The 15,585-nt window shown below is 38.2% G+C and overlaps 1 pseudogene; it reads left to right on the top strand.

Moving 5' to 3' along the window:
• The first annotated feature begins 1,827 nt into the window (after positions 1-1,827).
• On the top strand, positions 1,828-10,512 carry LOC144456529 (complement C2 pseudogene; annotated as a pseudogene).
• Positions 10,513-15,585: the final 5,073 nt, after the last annotated feature.

The following is a 15,585-nucleotide window of genomic DNA, read 5'->3' as shown; positions in this document are numbered from 1 at the left end:
ATCATCTCAGTGATAGAAGAAAAAAACAAGACTTAGTGAAGATGTAATGTAGATTCAAAAACTTAAAGAACAGGAGAGGAAGCATGGTATATTGGAACATTCTTGAGGTCAGAAAATCTGAGTTCTAGTCTTTGCTTAAATACTTTAAAAGACAAGTTTTACCTCTTCATTATTATCTTTTCTCAAGTAATACTTGCCATTGAAATAATTCTCTGAAACAAATAATTTATAAGGTAAAATAGGAATTTGACAAGAGAAATGACATCAACAATGATTATAATCATTGTTTTCAAAAATGTAACTAATGTAAATCAATTGCCACAATAAGAAGCCCAACAAATACCTTTATCAGCAAACACGATTTCCTTGTTAAAGTGGAAATATATGCTTTTAATAACATAATACAAACACTTACAGTAAAAATGGTAATATGAAAGATTCTAGGCAGACCCAGCTCCCTGAAGAACATCCATTAATAATGGAAGGCATCAAATGAAATTCCAAAATGAAAACAAACCAAAACAAAACACTGAGATCTTTTCTCCATAAAGGACAAGACAAGGTGCACTCTGGGCTTGAGGCCTTCTTACAGAGACAGCCCAGAGAAAAACAGCTGAATTCAATGCGCTTAGGATCTGGGAACACTCTGGAATATCAACCTAAAACCAGTGAAGATTCTAGTGTGGTGATGCCCTAGAGGCTAAAACTTGAAGCTGCAGACCTCTGATAACTGCATAGGCTTTGGGGACAGCAAGTAAGCAGATAGAATGAACCGGCCTGAGGCTGGATTATTGCTCCGGAAACCAAGGCCTAAAGCTACTAGTAGTGATTGCACATGGAAACTAACAAGGTTTATCCCCCTGGCTGAGGAAGACCCAGAGGAAAGGCAAATCTGTGGACTGTGGGAGGAGCTTGGTACCAACTCTGTGCCCAGTTCTTGGCCACAAGTCAAGACTAAGATTCCAGAAAGATGGAGATGCAGATTTTGGGGGGCTTGGTACTAACATTATGTCCAGTTTTTTGATATAAGCCAGGACTTCGATTTCAGGACAGGACTTTAGCTGACAATTTTCACACAACCCTGCCTCACTTAAATCCAATTTACATGTGAGTCAAAAAAGCATCTCCCCTACCATTTTGCTATTTTATTGTTTTACTATATTACTATTTCCCTACCTCAAAGTCCTATGATTATGGGCTAGTAAAGAAGCAGCAGGTGTGGATACACTGGGAGCTGTAGTCACAGCTCTGCACACAGGAAGCCCAGGGCATAGGGTGGTCTTCTCAGCAGCAGTAGGATTCAGCAGTCCTCTGGGTGTCTGAGTAGCCCTTTTAATGACCATGCTGCTCACCTCCTAGCATGTGGAAGGGGTTAGAAAAAGTGCCCTAAAAATTGTCTACTACTCCTAACTCTAACCTGCTAATGGTGGTAGGCAGGGATCCCATCCTGTGGTTGAAATTAGAAAGAATGTACAAAATCTTTTGCAAAATGATTTCACTCACCATTAGTACACAAAATGTGTACATGCTTATGGACAGCACAAAATCCAATAGACCAAAAAGACAAACAGCTCTTGCGTGAGAGAATTCAGCAGTTACCACATCCAAATAGCAGCCCTAAGTGAAACAAGTCTAGCAAATGAAGGCAAGTTTACCAAAGTCAGAGCTGGCTACATGTTTTTCTGGAGTGCTTCCTGTAATGAGGAGCACCATGTAGGTTTTGCAATCAAATATAATCTAGTCAACACTCTTACCTGCCTCCCAAAAGGAGTGAAGAACAGGTTCATGACAATGCAATTGCCATTTGCAGGAAAGCTCCACGTCACCATGATGAGTGACTATGCTACCACCCTCATGAACCCTAATGAGGTCAAAGAAAAATTTTATGAAGAGCTGGAGACTCTCATCATCGATGTGTTTAAAGAGGACAAGCTTTTAATTCTGGGTGACTTTAATGCATGAGTAGGCATAGACTATCAGACGTGGTAGGGAGGCCTTAGGCAGAATAGAGTAAGAAACAGCAATAGTGGTGGTCACTTACTACCGAAGATTTGTGCATCTCATGACCTCCTCACCTATACTGCCTTTCATTTACCTAAATGAAATAAAACTTCATGGATGCACTCTCACAGCAAACATTGTCATTTAATAGACTATGTCATTGTAAGTAAGAGAGACAGGATGTGAGAGTGATAAGGGTGATGTGTAGAGCAGAGTGCTGGACTGATCATAGACTCTTCTCCAAATCAAACATTTATATTCCACAAAAGTGGCAACCCCAAGGTAAGATGACCACCAGAAGACTCAGCATCAACTGATTAGAATGTGTCTCCATGTGTGAACAGTTTGTTGCTGACTTGGAGGAAATGCTGAGCTAACAGGTGGTTGGCAACAGTGGAGCAGAAAAGAAGTGGGCAATTTTCAGAGATTTGGTGTGCAGCACTGCATTTACTCATCTGGGCCAGAACATTTGCAAACATCAGGATTGGTTTGACAAAAGTAATATGGAAATTCAGAAGCTAATAAATGAAGAATGAGGACTCTACAGGGTTTACCAGCAGGATAGTTTGTCTCCAAGAATGTAGCATTCAACTCTATCAAAAGTAAAGTACAAGCCAAGCTTAGAGAGATGCAGGATTCTTGGCTCAATAATTCAGTTCTATCCTGATAGCAACAATCCAAAGGTCTTTTATGTTGACCTGAAAGCTATTTATGGGCCAAAGACCTTTGATGTATCTCAACTACTCAGTGCTGATGGAGCCACACTCATCAATGATAAAAACATGATGCTGAAGAGATGGGCTGACCACTTCCATAGTGTTCTCAATGGACTGTCATCAACCAATGCTGAAGATATTGGATTTATAACTCAGGTAGAAGACAATCCCTCTCTGGCCTAACTGAAGAGAGGTTTTAAATGTCATTAGTTTCCTTTTGTGTGGCAAAGCACCAGGTGTGCATTCCATTCCAGCAGAGATTTACAAGGCAGGGGATCTATTGCTTATGTAAAAGCTGATTGAAATCTTCTGAGTTATATGGCAAGAGGAGGTTATCCCCCAAGGAATCATGGGTGCCTCCATTGTCCACCTCTATAAAGGAAAAGGAAATAGGATGTCCTTTCACAATCACATGGGGTCCCTCTCAGTTATTGCTGGCATGATTCTTGCCACATTCCTCCTCGATCAGCCAATTCTTCATCTGGAAGATGGCCATCTACCCAAGATTCAGTGTAGCTTCAGAAAAGGGCAAGCAATGGTTGACACGGTGTTTGCTGCCTGACAATTCCAGGGAGAAACTTCAGGAGCAGAATGCAGATCTGTGCATGATGTTCATCAACATGACCAAGGCCTTTGATACTATCCATCATGAGAGCCTCTAGAAGATTATGGTGAAATTTAATTGCCAGAAGTTCATCAGTATTGTATGCCAGTTTCATGATGCTATATTTGAACAGGTTCTGTATAATGAATGATGCTCTCATGCTTTTCCAGTCACCAGTGGAGTGAAGCAGGGCCATGTAATTGCTCCCATGCTTTGTATTTTTTTATTTTAACTTTTTAAAAATATATTTCATTAATTTATTTTTAGTTTTCAACATTCACTTCCACAAGATTTTGAGTTCCAAATTTTCTCCCTATCTCATCCCTCCCCCAGCCCAAGACAGCATGTATTCTTAATACCCCTTCCCCTAATCTGCCTTCCCTTCTATCCTACCCCACCTACTCTTATCCCCTTCCTCTTCTATTTCCCTGTAGGGCAGGATAGATTTCTATACCACATTCCCTGTATATCTTATTTTCCAGTTGCATGTGAAAACAATTTTTAACATTTGTTTTTAAAACTTTGGGTTCCAAATTCTCCCTTCCTCCCTCCCCACCCACCTCATTGAGAAGGCAAGCAGCTCGATACAGATTATACAGGTGTAGTCATGCATACTACTTCTGTAATAGTCATATTGTGGAAAACTATATTTCCCTTCATCCTATCCCACCATCTATTTATTCTATTCTCTTTTGACCCTGTTCCTCCTCAGAAGTGTTTGCTTCTGATTGCCCCCTCCCCTAATCTGCCCTCCCTTCTATCATTCCCCTGCTCTCCTATCCCCTTCCCTCCTATTTTCCTGTAGGGTAAGATAGATTTCCATACCCAATTGAGTGTGTATGTTATTCCCTCCTTAAGCCAAATCCAATGAGAATTCCTTCTCACCACCCCCATTTCCCCTCCACTGTAAAAGCCTTTTGTCTGTTTCACGTGAGCTAATCTATCCCATTCTACCTCTGCCTTTCTCCTTCTCCCAGTATAATCCTTTCACCCCTTAATTTTATTTTCCAGATATCACCCCTTCATCTTCAACTTACCCTGTGCCCTCTATCAGTCTATCTATACATACATGTAATTTTTCCCCTCCAACTACCCTAATACTGACAAAGGTCTCATGAGTTGAAAATATCATCTTTCCATGCAGGAATGTAAACAGTTCAACCTTAATAAGTCCCTTATGATTTCTCTTTCCTGTTTACCTCTTTATGCTTCTCTTGAGTAGCTCTCATGCTTTTTAGCATGATGTTTTAAGTGTTGTCAGATGCCTTCAACGAAGATGAAAATGGCATCAAGGTCAGCTGCCACACTGACAGTGATAACTTGAAAAGGCTACAAGCCAAGACTAAAGTGGAATGAGAGTTAATGCGTAATTTTTTTTTGTTCAGAAATGATTGTACACTCAATGCAGCCTCTGAGGCTGAGATGCAACAGAGCATGAATCAATTCTCTGTCATTTATGTTAATTTTGACCTGACAATTACCACCAAGAAAACAGAGGTTCTACACCAGCCACCATTGTACCATCCATACATGGAACCATTGGTTACAGCAAATGGAGAAATTCTGAATACTGTGGATAAGTTCACTTACCTTGGCAATATATTTTCCATGGATGTACACATAGATGATAAGGTTGATGCATGCACTGCCAGAGCTTACTCAGTGTTTAGAAGGCTCCAAAAGAAGCATGGGAGGGAAGCTGTATTAGGCTGCCAACCAAAATGAAGGTCTATAAGGCCATTATGCTGAGTTGATTTTTGTTTGCCTATGAAACTTGGACAGTCTACCAATGCCATTCCAGAAAACTGAACCACTTAAATTATCTTAGGAATATTCTGAAGATCACCTGACAAGATAAGGTACTGGACACTGAGGTCCTTTCTCAAGCTGAACTGCTGTGCACTCAAACTTTACTGCAGAAGGCACAACTCCAATGAGTTGGCCATGTTGTTCAGTTACTAAACACATATTTGCCTAAAAGGCTATATTTTATGGAAAACTATGGGAAAAAATATCAATTGTGAAACATGAGAGACACGGGCTGTGGGACTCTCCAGTACGGCATGCCTGAATTAAAGAAGGCATGATGTTCTATGAGCCAGAATTGCAGTAGCTAAAAGGAAATGCAAGATGCACAAATTTAGAGACCTCTCCGTTCCAAATGTTCATATGGACTATTTGCCCAAGTCTTTACAGCTTTTATTGGTCTGATTAGCCACAGTCGCACAAATTGTACATTAATCCTGACAATGTGATGTCATTTTGGTCTTCTTCAAGTATAAAGGACAACAATGACAATAACTGATGTATTCTTTCTTTTTTGTTGATGAAAGTAGAGATATAAATTTTCCCCATAGAAATGCTCTGCTTGAACACTAAAAATTTTGATTTTTTTTTTAGTATTGTCATTTTCTTTTTTCTTTTCTTTTCTTCTCTTTTTTTTTGGTGAGGCAATTGTGGTTAAGCGACTTGCCCCAAGTCACACAGCTAGTAAGTGTTATGTCTCTGAGGCCGGATTTGAACTCAGGTCCTCCTGAATCCAGGGCTGGTGCTCTATCCACTGTGCCACCTAGTTGCCCCTTTTGTCATTTTCTTTGGTGAAATTTTCTATCATTTATATGATTTGTGACCACGGATTCTTTGACCATGAATACTTTAATACTAAGTTATTTAGATTCCAGTTTAATTTTTACATCTTTTTTTTCCAAAGGCATTTACTCAATATAATGTTTACTGCAAATTGTGGTCAGCAAAGGATATTTTTAATACTTCTATTTTTTCCTCATATCATGATGAAGGAGCCTAATACCCTAAGCCCAAGAGTCCCAGTACCAGCAACTCTGCATCCATTCTAGCCAAAGTACAAGGATATTTTTGCTATTTTATTTTGTCTTTTTTCTCAATTACATGTAAAACAATTCAACATTTTTTTAAATTTTGAGTTCCAAATTCTCTCATTCTAGTTCTTCTCCCTCCTCCTTGAGAAGGCAAGCAATTTGACATAGATTATACATGCGATTTTATACAAAACATTTCCATATTAGTCATATCACAAAAGAAAATGTGGACCAAAACAATAACATTTAAAAATTAAGTTAAATAAAAAAAGTTTTAATAGCATGCACCAATCTGCATTCAAACTCCATCAATTCCTTCACAGGAGAAGGATAGCATTATTTGTCAAAAATCCTTTGGAATTATCTTGGATTATTCTATTGCAAAGAATTGCTAAGTCATTCATAGTTATAATTGTACAATATTGCTGTTACCATGTTCTCCTGATTTTGATCACTTCACTTGCATCTGTTTATGTAAGTCTTCTCAAATTTTTCTGAAAGCATCCTGTTCATCATTTCTTATAGCACAATTGTATTCTATTGTGCTATAAGTATATCATATATCAGAATTGGTTCAGCCATTCCCCAATTCTTGGGTATACTCAATTTCCAATTCTTTGCCACCATAAAAAGAGCTATTTCTGTACATATTGGTGCTTTTCCTTTTCCTTTACTCTCTTTAGGATACGGACCTAGGATTAGTATAGCTGGGCCAAGGGCATGTATGATTTTATAGCCCTTTGGGCATAGTTCCAAATTGCTCTCCAGAATGGATGGGATCAGTTCACAACTCCACCAACAGTGCATTAGTGTCCTAATTCTTCCATATCCCCTCCACCAGCTGTCCTTTGCCTTTTCTGTCATATTAACCAATCTGACAGGTGTGAAGTAGTGTATTAGAATTGTTTTAATTTGCATTTCTCTAATCAGTAGTGATTTAAAGCATTTTTTTTTGTATGGCTATAGATTGCTTTGCTTTCTTCTTCTGAAACAGCTTGTTCATATTCTTTGACTATCAATTGGAGAATGACTCATACATACTGTTACATATTTGACTCAGTTCTCTATATATTTGAGAAATGAAAGTCTTCGTCAAAGAAAAAAATTTCCCCATTTCTTGCTTTCCTTATAATCTTGGCTGCATTGGTTTTGTTTGTGCAAACCCTTTTTAATTTAATGCAATCAAAATTATCTATTTTACATCCCACATTGTTGCTGTTCATTTGTATCAGAAACTTTGCCTTTTTTCCTTAATAGTATTTTTTCAATTACATATAAAGATTGTTTTCATATTCATTTTTTTTAAATTTTGAGTTCAAAATTTTTCTCCCTCTCTCCCTTCCCCCCCTCCCTAAGACAGCAAGCAATCTAATATAGACTACGCATGTAAAATCATGTTAAACATATTTCCACATTAGTCATGTTGTGACAGAAGAATCAGAATAAAAGGGAAAAACCACAGGAAAGAAAAAACAAAAAATAAGTGAAAAATAGTATTCTTCAATCTGCATTCAGCCACCACAGCTCTTTCTCTGGACATGGTTAGCATTTTCCATCATGAGTCTTTTGGAATTGTATTGGATCATTTTATTGCTGAGAAGAGCTAAGTTAATCATCGCACAGTGTTGCTGTTGCTGTGTACAATAGCATCTGACCCTTTGTGAACCTATGTACACACCAATGCTGTCCATGAGGTTTTCTTGGCAAAGGTAGTGAGGTGGTTAGCCCTTTCCTTCTTCAATAGATTAAGGCAAATAGAGGTCTTGCTTGGTCATAAATTTTTTCCTTAATCATAAATCTAACCGGTAAAGTATTCCATGCTCCCCTAATTTGCTTAAAATACTATCCATTAGTTTTAAGTCACAAATGTATTTTGAGATATTATGTGAGATATTGATCTATACTCAGTTTCTGCCAAAGTGATTACCAGTATGTCCAGCAATTTTTGTCAAATAGTGTCCAAACTTCTGGACATTTGGGCTTGTCAGGCACCAAATTAATATTGTCATTTACTACTGTAAATTTACTACTTTTATTATTGTCAAATTGTTTCAGTTGTGCTTAACTTTGTGACCCTACTCGAGGTTTTCTTGGCAAAGATTCTAGAGTGTTTTGCCATTTCTTTCTCCAGCTCATTTTAAAGATGAGGAACCAAGGCAATCAAGGTCAAGTGACCTGCCCAGGATCACAGAGCTAATAAGTGTCTGAGGCCTGATTTGAACTCACATCCTCTTGACTCCAGGGCCAGTGCTCTATCCATTGTACCACCTAGCTACCCTTCCATCTCTCTACTCTATTATAATAAATTAATTTCCCTAATGACTAAACAGTTTCTCCTTCTGGTATCTTCCAGCATATTCATCATTACATTCCATGCACAACATTCAAGAATAACTCTGAAACGTTTTCTGTGGGTCTGCTTTTTAAAACATATCTACAGGTAACAGCAGTAGGACACACTCGTTCTTTGGGCTCTTCTTTATGAAGAACCATGTCAATTAGACAATTAAAAGTAAAAATAAGGGCACCATATGAATGTAGCTCACAAAACCATTCAACACAGTGTTCATTATTAAGTATGAACCAGGTACTGTTCTATAAGAAATGCTGCTGATTTACCCCTCTGTTTGGGGTTATTTTAAATTCTAAAACGATATAATGTTGACAAGGTGAATTAAAAAAAAAACACTCAACAAATAGAATAAGTGAACCATAGAAAATTTACATATATATATATACATATATATATACACACATATTTTACCTAATCTATTGAACTGATTGGCAACTCTAATTCTTAGCCAATCCCAGATTAGTTTGATGATTATTGCTTGTAATACAGTTTGAGATCTAGTACAGCAAAACCACTTTTATTCATATTTTTTATATTGATTCCTTTCATATTCTTGACCTTTTGTTCTTCTGAATTTTGTTATTTTATTATTTCTGGTTCTGTAAAAATAATTTTGGTTAATTTTATTGATATGATAGTGAATACATAAATTAATTTAGGTAGAATTGGCATTTTTATTATATTTGCTTGGCTTACCCATGAGTAACAAATATTTTTCCAACTGTTTACATTCAACTTTATTTGTGTAAAAAGTGTTTTGCAGAGGCCACATGTGGCCTCCTGAGTCCTTGGGTGTGGCCTTTTGACTAGATCTAGGTTTTACAGCATAAATTCTTTTATTAAGGGGATTTGTTCTGTGAAGTTTGAATTCAGTCTGGGGGCCACACTTAAGGATCCAGGGGGCCACATGTAGCCTCAAGGTCATGGGTTCCCCACCCCTGGGCAAGATGGATTGGGGAGTGGATGTATATCTTGACTTCCAGAATGTGTACAGCTTGTCCATCACTACTCCCTCCTGTTCCAGGAATGTAAAGATTTTGGGTGGCAACTTCACTCTTAGTTATGGTTGGGCCCTAGGAAGACTCCTCACCTATACCTGCCCTCTTGGGCACTACTCATACCCTGTGTTGAGTCGGTTGTGCAACAGCAATGGATAGTGGAAGTCCCTAGTCGCCTAAGAGGCTCCGACGTCACCAAGGCAATATGCAAATCTATGTGCTGTCCAGCTACCATTGCCTTTGAGAATGGGGTTTACAGTCCCTGGCTAAGCTCTCACCCTGTGAGTGGTAATGTGAGATTTGAGTGTGAGGATGGATACATCTTGAGTGGCTCTCCCATGAGGCACTGCAGACCCAATGGGATGTGGGATGGAGAGACAGCTTTATGTGACAATGGAGCTGGACACTGCTGAGACCCCAGGATCAACATGTCCAGCCATGCCAGACCCATCTGTCTTCTCTGTACTGTGGGGGCCAACCTGGCCCCTGCAGCATTTGCCACCCAGTGCCTGTTTTGACCATGAGAATGAACTTTTGAAGAAAAATGAAATTCCTGCTCATTTTGTCTCACTGGATGATAATGCACACCATTCTCAAGGAAGAAAATGCCCAGACATTCTGCCTCCATGCTGTCTCCCAAGCCAAAGACATTTTTTGTAATCTCACCAATGTTAAAGAAGTGGTCACTGACCAATTTTTGTGTAGTGGTGCTGGAAATGAGGCATCCCCTTGCAAGGGAGAATCTGGAGGGGCAGTTTTCCTTCAGAAGAGATACTGGTATTTTCAGGTGAGGGTGGTGAGCTGGGGTCTACATAACCCATGTTACTCAAAAACAACAAATCATGCCCTTAAGACAATGAACCAAAATGAGGTGAAATGCCAGCCACCTCCAGCTGACAGTCAAGCCCAAGATTTCCACATCAGTGTCTTTCAGCTTCAGCCCTGGTTGAGGCAACATTTGAAACACATCTTACATTTTATGCCCCTTGAGCCAGCTTCCTGAATCCTGACCTTCCTAGTCTTCAGCTATTGCCCTTCAAGTCTCAAGTCCCTTTGATCTCAGCCTGCTCTTTATAGCAGGGACCTGCCTGGCCTCTAGCCCTAGTTGTCCTAATGTTTGGGTTCTTTATATAGCCCTTTTCTCTCTACTTTATCACACTTCCATTCCCTCTCCCCCCTTCTCCAACTTTACTTGCCATTTCTATCTCCTACCCTTTCTAGGCATGCGTGGATTTTCCAGTTGTGAAATTAATACATTTTTGATATTTCACCATAAAAAAAAGTGTTTTTAATAGTTTTCATATAGTTCCAGTGATTGTTTTGGCAGATGGACTCTTAAGTATTTTATGTTGTCTGTAGTTATTTTAAATGGAATTTCTCTTTCTAATATCTTCCTGCTGGACTTTGTTGGTAATATAAAAAATGCTGATGATTTAGGTGGGTTTATTTCACATTCTACGACTTTGCTAAAGTTGTTAATTATTTCCTCTAGTTTTCAGTTGATTCTCTAGAATTCTCTTAGTATACCATCATATTGTCTGCAAAGAGTGACAGTTTTGTTTTCTTATTGCCTATTCTACTGCCCATCAATTTCTTTTGGCTTGCCTTATTGCCATAGCTAGCATTTCTAGTATAATACTGAATAATTGTTGTAATAATGGGCATTCGTGAGTCACCCCTGATTTTATTGGGAAGAAATCTATCATCTCCATTAAAGATAATGCTTGCGGATTTTAGATAGAGAGTGCTTATAATTTTAAGGAAAGCTCTATTTATCACTGTGCTTTATAATGTTTTTAATAGAAATGAGTGTTACATTTTGTCAAAAAGTTTTTTTCTACATCTATTAAAATAACGATTGAGATAATGATCTATTGAGAATGATTTTTATTGTTTTTGTTATTAATATGGTCAATTATGCTGATAGTCTTCCTAATATCAAACCAGACCTGCATTACTGGTATAAATTCCATCTGATTGTAGTGTACGATATTTGGATATATTGCTATAATCTCCTTGCTAACAATTTAAAATTTTTGCATCATTATTCATTAGATAAATTGGCCTATATTTTTCTTTCAACGATTTTGCCCTCCTTGGTTTAGGTATCAGCAATACATTTGTTTTATAAAAGAAATTGGGTAGAACTCCTTCTTTGCCTATTTTCCCAAATGTTTTATACAGTATTAGAATTAATTGTTCTTTAAATGTTTGGTTGAATTCACTTTTGAATCAGTCTGGTCCTCGACACTTTTTCTTAGGGAACTCATTGACGGCTTATTCAATATCTTTGTGTAAGATTAGATTATTTAAGTATTCTATTTCCTCTTCTGTTAATCTAGGCAACTTATATTTTTGTAAATATTCACTCATTTCACTTAGATCATCTGATTTACTGCCATATTATTAAACAAAATACTTCCTAATTATTGCTTTAATTTCCACATCTACTTCTGCCTCATTGACTACACTAACACTTTTGACTGCGTGGATCACAACAAAATGTGTCCAGTCCTCAAAGAGATAGGAGTATCACATTATCTTGTCTCCTGAGGAACCTGTATGTGGGCCAAGAAGCAACAGTTAGAACTGAACACTAATCAATCTAAGAGTGGAATAGGAGACTTCCAGGAGCCAAGATGGTAGAGTAAGCAGTAAATCACTGTAACTCTCCCATGCTCACCTCTAAGTGACCATAAAACACTGCCTCCAAACAAATCCTGGAACAGCAGAACCAGCAAAAAGATGAGGTGAATCAATCATTTAGCCCAAGAAACTTGGAAGAGCTACAAAAAAGGTCCACCTCAGGTAAAAGGGGAGCATAAGCCAGCACAGGAAGTGTCCCAGCAAGCCAGCATCAAGCCCCACCTTAGGAAACCAGCAGGAGATCCTGAGTCCCAGTGGGGTGGAACAGGCAAATGCCAATACCAGGACCCACCACATGCCTTAGCATAGCCAGAGGAACTGGCAGACTCCAGCTTCAAAAGCCACTATATGCTTCAGTGTAGCCTCAGGCAAACAGGCACACCTCCACATGCAGCTCCGGGGGAAATGCAGAAACATGCCACTGGGACTCAGCACAAGCCAGACACCACCAGTAGGACCCCAGCTCAGCATCAAGTAAGCAGCCAGCCCACTACAGGCTCCAGCACTGCCAACCGTCCCACCCCACCCCCTCAGCATAGCACTAGACATGAGGGTCCCCATGGGCTTCCAGGCAACATTAGCACAGCACCAGGTAAACTGCCAGGACCTGCAGCAACTGGCACAAGAAGCCTGAGGTGGTGCCCCTACCACCCTGAGAACAGAGCTCTAATTTAAAAGAAAAGAAACAGATAAAAAAAAAAAGATGAGCAAAAAAACAACAACAACAAAGAATCTGGCCACAGAAAGATATTATAGTGACAGGAAAGACCAAGACACAAACTCAGAAGAGGAAAACAATGTCAAAACACCTATGGGCAAAACCCCAAAGAAAAAAAGAAAGTGGTCTCAAGCACAGAAAGAACTAATGGAAGAGCTCCAAAAGGAGCTTTAAAATAATGTAAGAGAGGTAGAAGACGAATTGGGAAAAGAAATGAGTGATACAAGAGAATTATGAGAAAAGAGTCAATAGCTTGGAAAACTGCTTAAAAAGTAGAATTGGCCAAATGGAAAAGGAGATACAAAAATCCACTCCTCAAACAACTCCTTAAAGAGTACAGCTGGTCAAATAGAAAGGAAGTATAAAAGCTAATTGAGGAAAACAACACCCTAAAAGTTAGAATTGGGCAAAATGGAAGCTAATGAATCTATGAGACATCAAGAATCAATCGAACAAATTCAAAATAATGAAAAAATGGAAGAAAAGGTAAAATACCTCATTGCAAAACAAGTGACTTGGAAAAAAGACAAGGAGAGACAATATCAGAATTACTGGACCACCTGAAAGCCATAATCAAAAGGAGGACCTGGACAGCATCTTTCAAGAAATTATCAAGGAAAACCGCTCTGATGTCCCAGAGCGCAAAATAGGCATTGAAAGGATACACCAATCACCTCAGGAAAGAAATCCCAAAATAAAAACTCTGAGGAGCATTGTAGCCAAATTTCAGAGGTATCATGTCAAAGACAAAATACTACAAGTGGCCAGAAAGAAACAATTCAAATATCAGGGAGTCACAATCAGTATTACACAGGACTTGGCAGCTACAACATTAAAGGATCAGATGTAATGAAATATGATATTCTGGAAAGCCAAGTAGCCAGGACTACAACCAAGAATCACTTACCTGGCAAAAATAAGCATAATATGTCAAGAGGAAAATATGGTCATTCAATAAAATAGAAGGATTTCAAGTTTTCATAAAGAGAAGACCAAAACTAAACCAAAAATTTGACTTCCAATATCAAGACCCAAAAGAAGCACAGGTAAAAAATGAATAAATAAGGGATTCAATAGAGCCAAACTATTTATATCCCCATATGGGAAGACGATACTTACAATTTTTAAAAAGTGTATCACCGTACAGCTAGAAGGAATCTACATAAACAGAGGGTATGAGCATAAGGTGAATTTGAGGGAATGACATAAAAAAATTAAAAGAGGAGAAAGAGGAGTACAATGGATGCAGAATGGAGAGGTAGAATAGGGTAAATTATTTCACAGGAAGAGGCATGAAAGACTAATTATTATGTAGGTGAAGATGGAAGGATGGGTGATAAGCATTGCTCGAACCTTACTCTCATCAGTATTGACTCAAAGAAGGAATCATATGCACAATCAGTTGAATATATAAATCTATCTTACCTGACAGGGAAGTAGGAGGGGAGGAGATCAAGTAAAAGGGAGTAGGGTGGGGTGTGGACTGAAAGAAGGAGAGTAGATCAGGGGTGGTGGTTGACAGAAGCAAAACACTGGCAAGGAGGGAAAGGGTGAAAGGAGAGAAAGGACAAACAGGAGGAAGAATAGGATGGAGGGAAATAATAAAATTTTTACTGGAGAATCTTTTTTGGTGACAAAGAAGTTCAAAACATACAACCAGAAGAAGACAACAAAGTCAAAGCGCCTACATCCAAAGCCTCCAAGAAAAATAAGGTCTCAGGCCATGGAAGAGCTCAAAAAGGATTTTGAGAAGTAAGAGAAGTAGAGGAAAAACTGGGAAGAGAAATGAGAGTGATGCAAGAAAATCATGAAAAACAAGTCGACAGCTTGCTAAAGGAGATCCAAAAAATAATGAAGAAAGTAACACCTTAAAAAATAGCCTAACTCAAATGGCAAAAAAAGGTCCAAAAAGCCAATGAGGACAAGAATGCCTTCAAAAGCAGAATTGGCCAAATGGAAAAGGAAGTCCAAAAGCTCACCTGAAAAATTAGAACGGAGCAAATGGAAGCTAGTGACTTTATGAGAAATCAAGACATCATAAAACAAAACCAGGAGAATGAAAAAAACAGAAGACAATGTGAAATATCTCATTGGAAAAACAAGTGACCTGGAAAATAGATCCAGAAGAGATAATTTGAAAATTATTGGACTATCTGAAAGCCATGATCAAAAAAAGAGCCTAGACATCATCTTTCAAGAAATTATTAATTATATATATGTATGTGTGTGTATATATATATATACATATATATATATATATATATATATATATATATATATATATATATGTATATATATTATCAAGGAAAACTGCTCTGATATATAAGAACCAGAGGGCAAAATAGCAATTGACAGAATCCACCAATCACCTCCTGAAAGAGATCCCCAAAGGAAAACTTCTAGGAATAGTGTAGCCAAATTCCAGAGTTCCCAGGTCAAGGAGAAAATATTACAAGCTGCCAGAAAGGAACAATTCAAGTACTGTGGAAACACAATCAGGATAACACAAGATTTAGCAGCTTCTACATTAAGGGCTTGGAATATAATATTCTGGAGGTCAAAGGAGACAGGATTACAACCAAGAATCACCTACCCAGCAAAAGTGAGTATAATCCTTCAGGGGAAAAAACAGACATGCAGTGAAATAGGGGACTTTCAAGCATTCTTGTTTAGGTTTTTGTTTTCCTTTTTCTTTTTTTTTGGTTAGGCAAT

Source organism: Phascolarctos cinereus, unplaced genomic scaffold (assembly GCF_003287225.1).
Source record: "Phascolarctos cinereus isolate Bilbo 61053 unplaced genomic scaffold, phaCin_HiC Scaffold_4;HRSCAF=312, whole genome shotgun sequence".
Lineage (NCBI taxonomy): Eukaryota > Metazoa > Chordata > Mammalia > Diprotodontia > Phascolarctidae > Phascolarctos > Phascolarctos cinereus.
The sequence above is the reverse complement of the archived record's forward strand: the minus strand, read 5'-3'. Positions and strand labels throughout refer to the sequence as shown.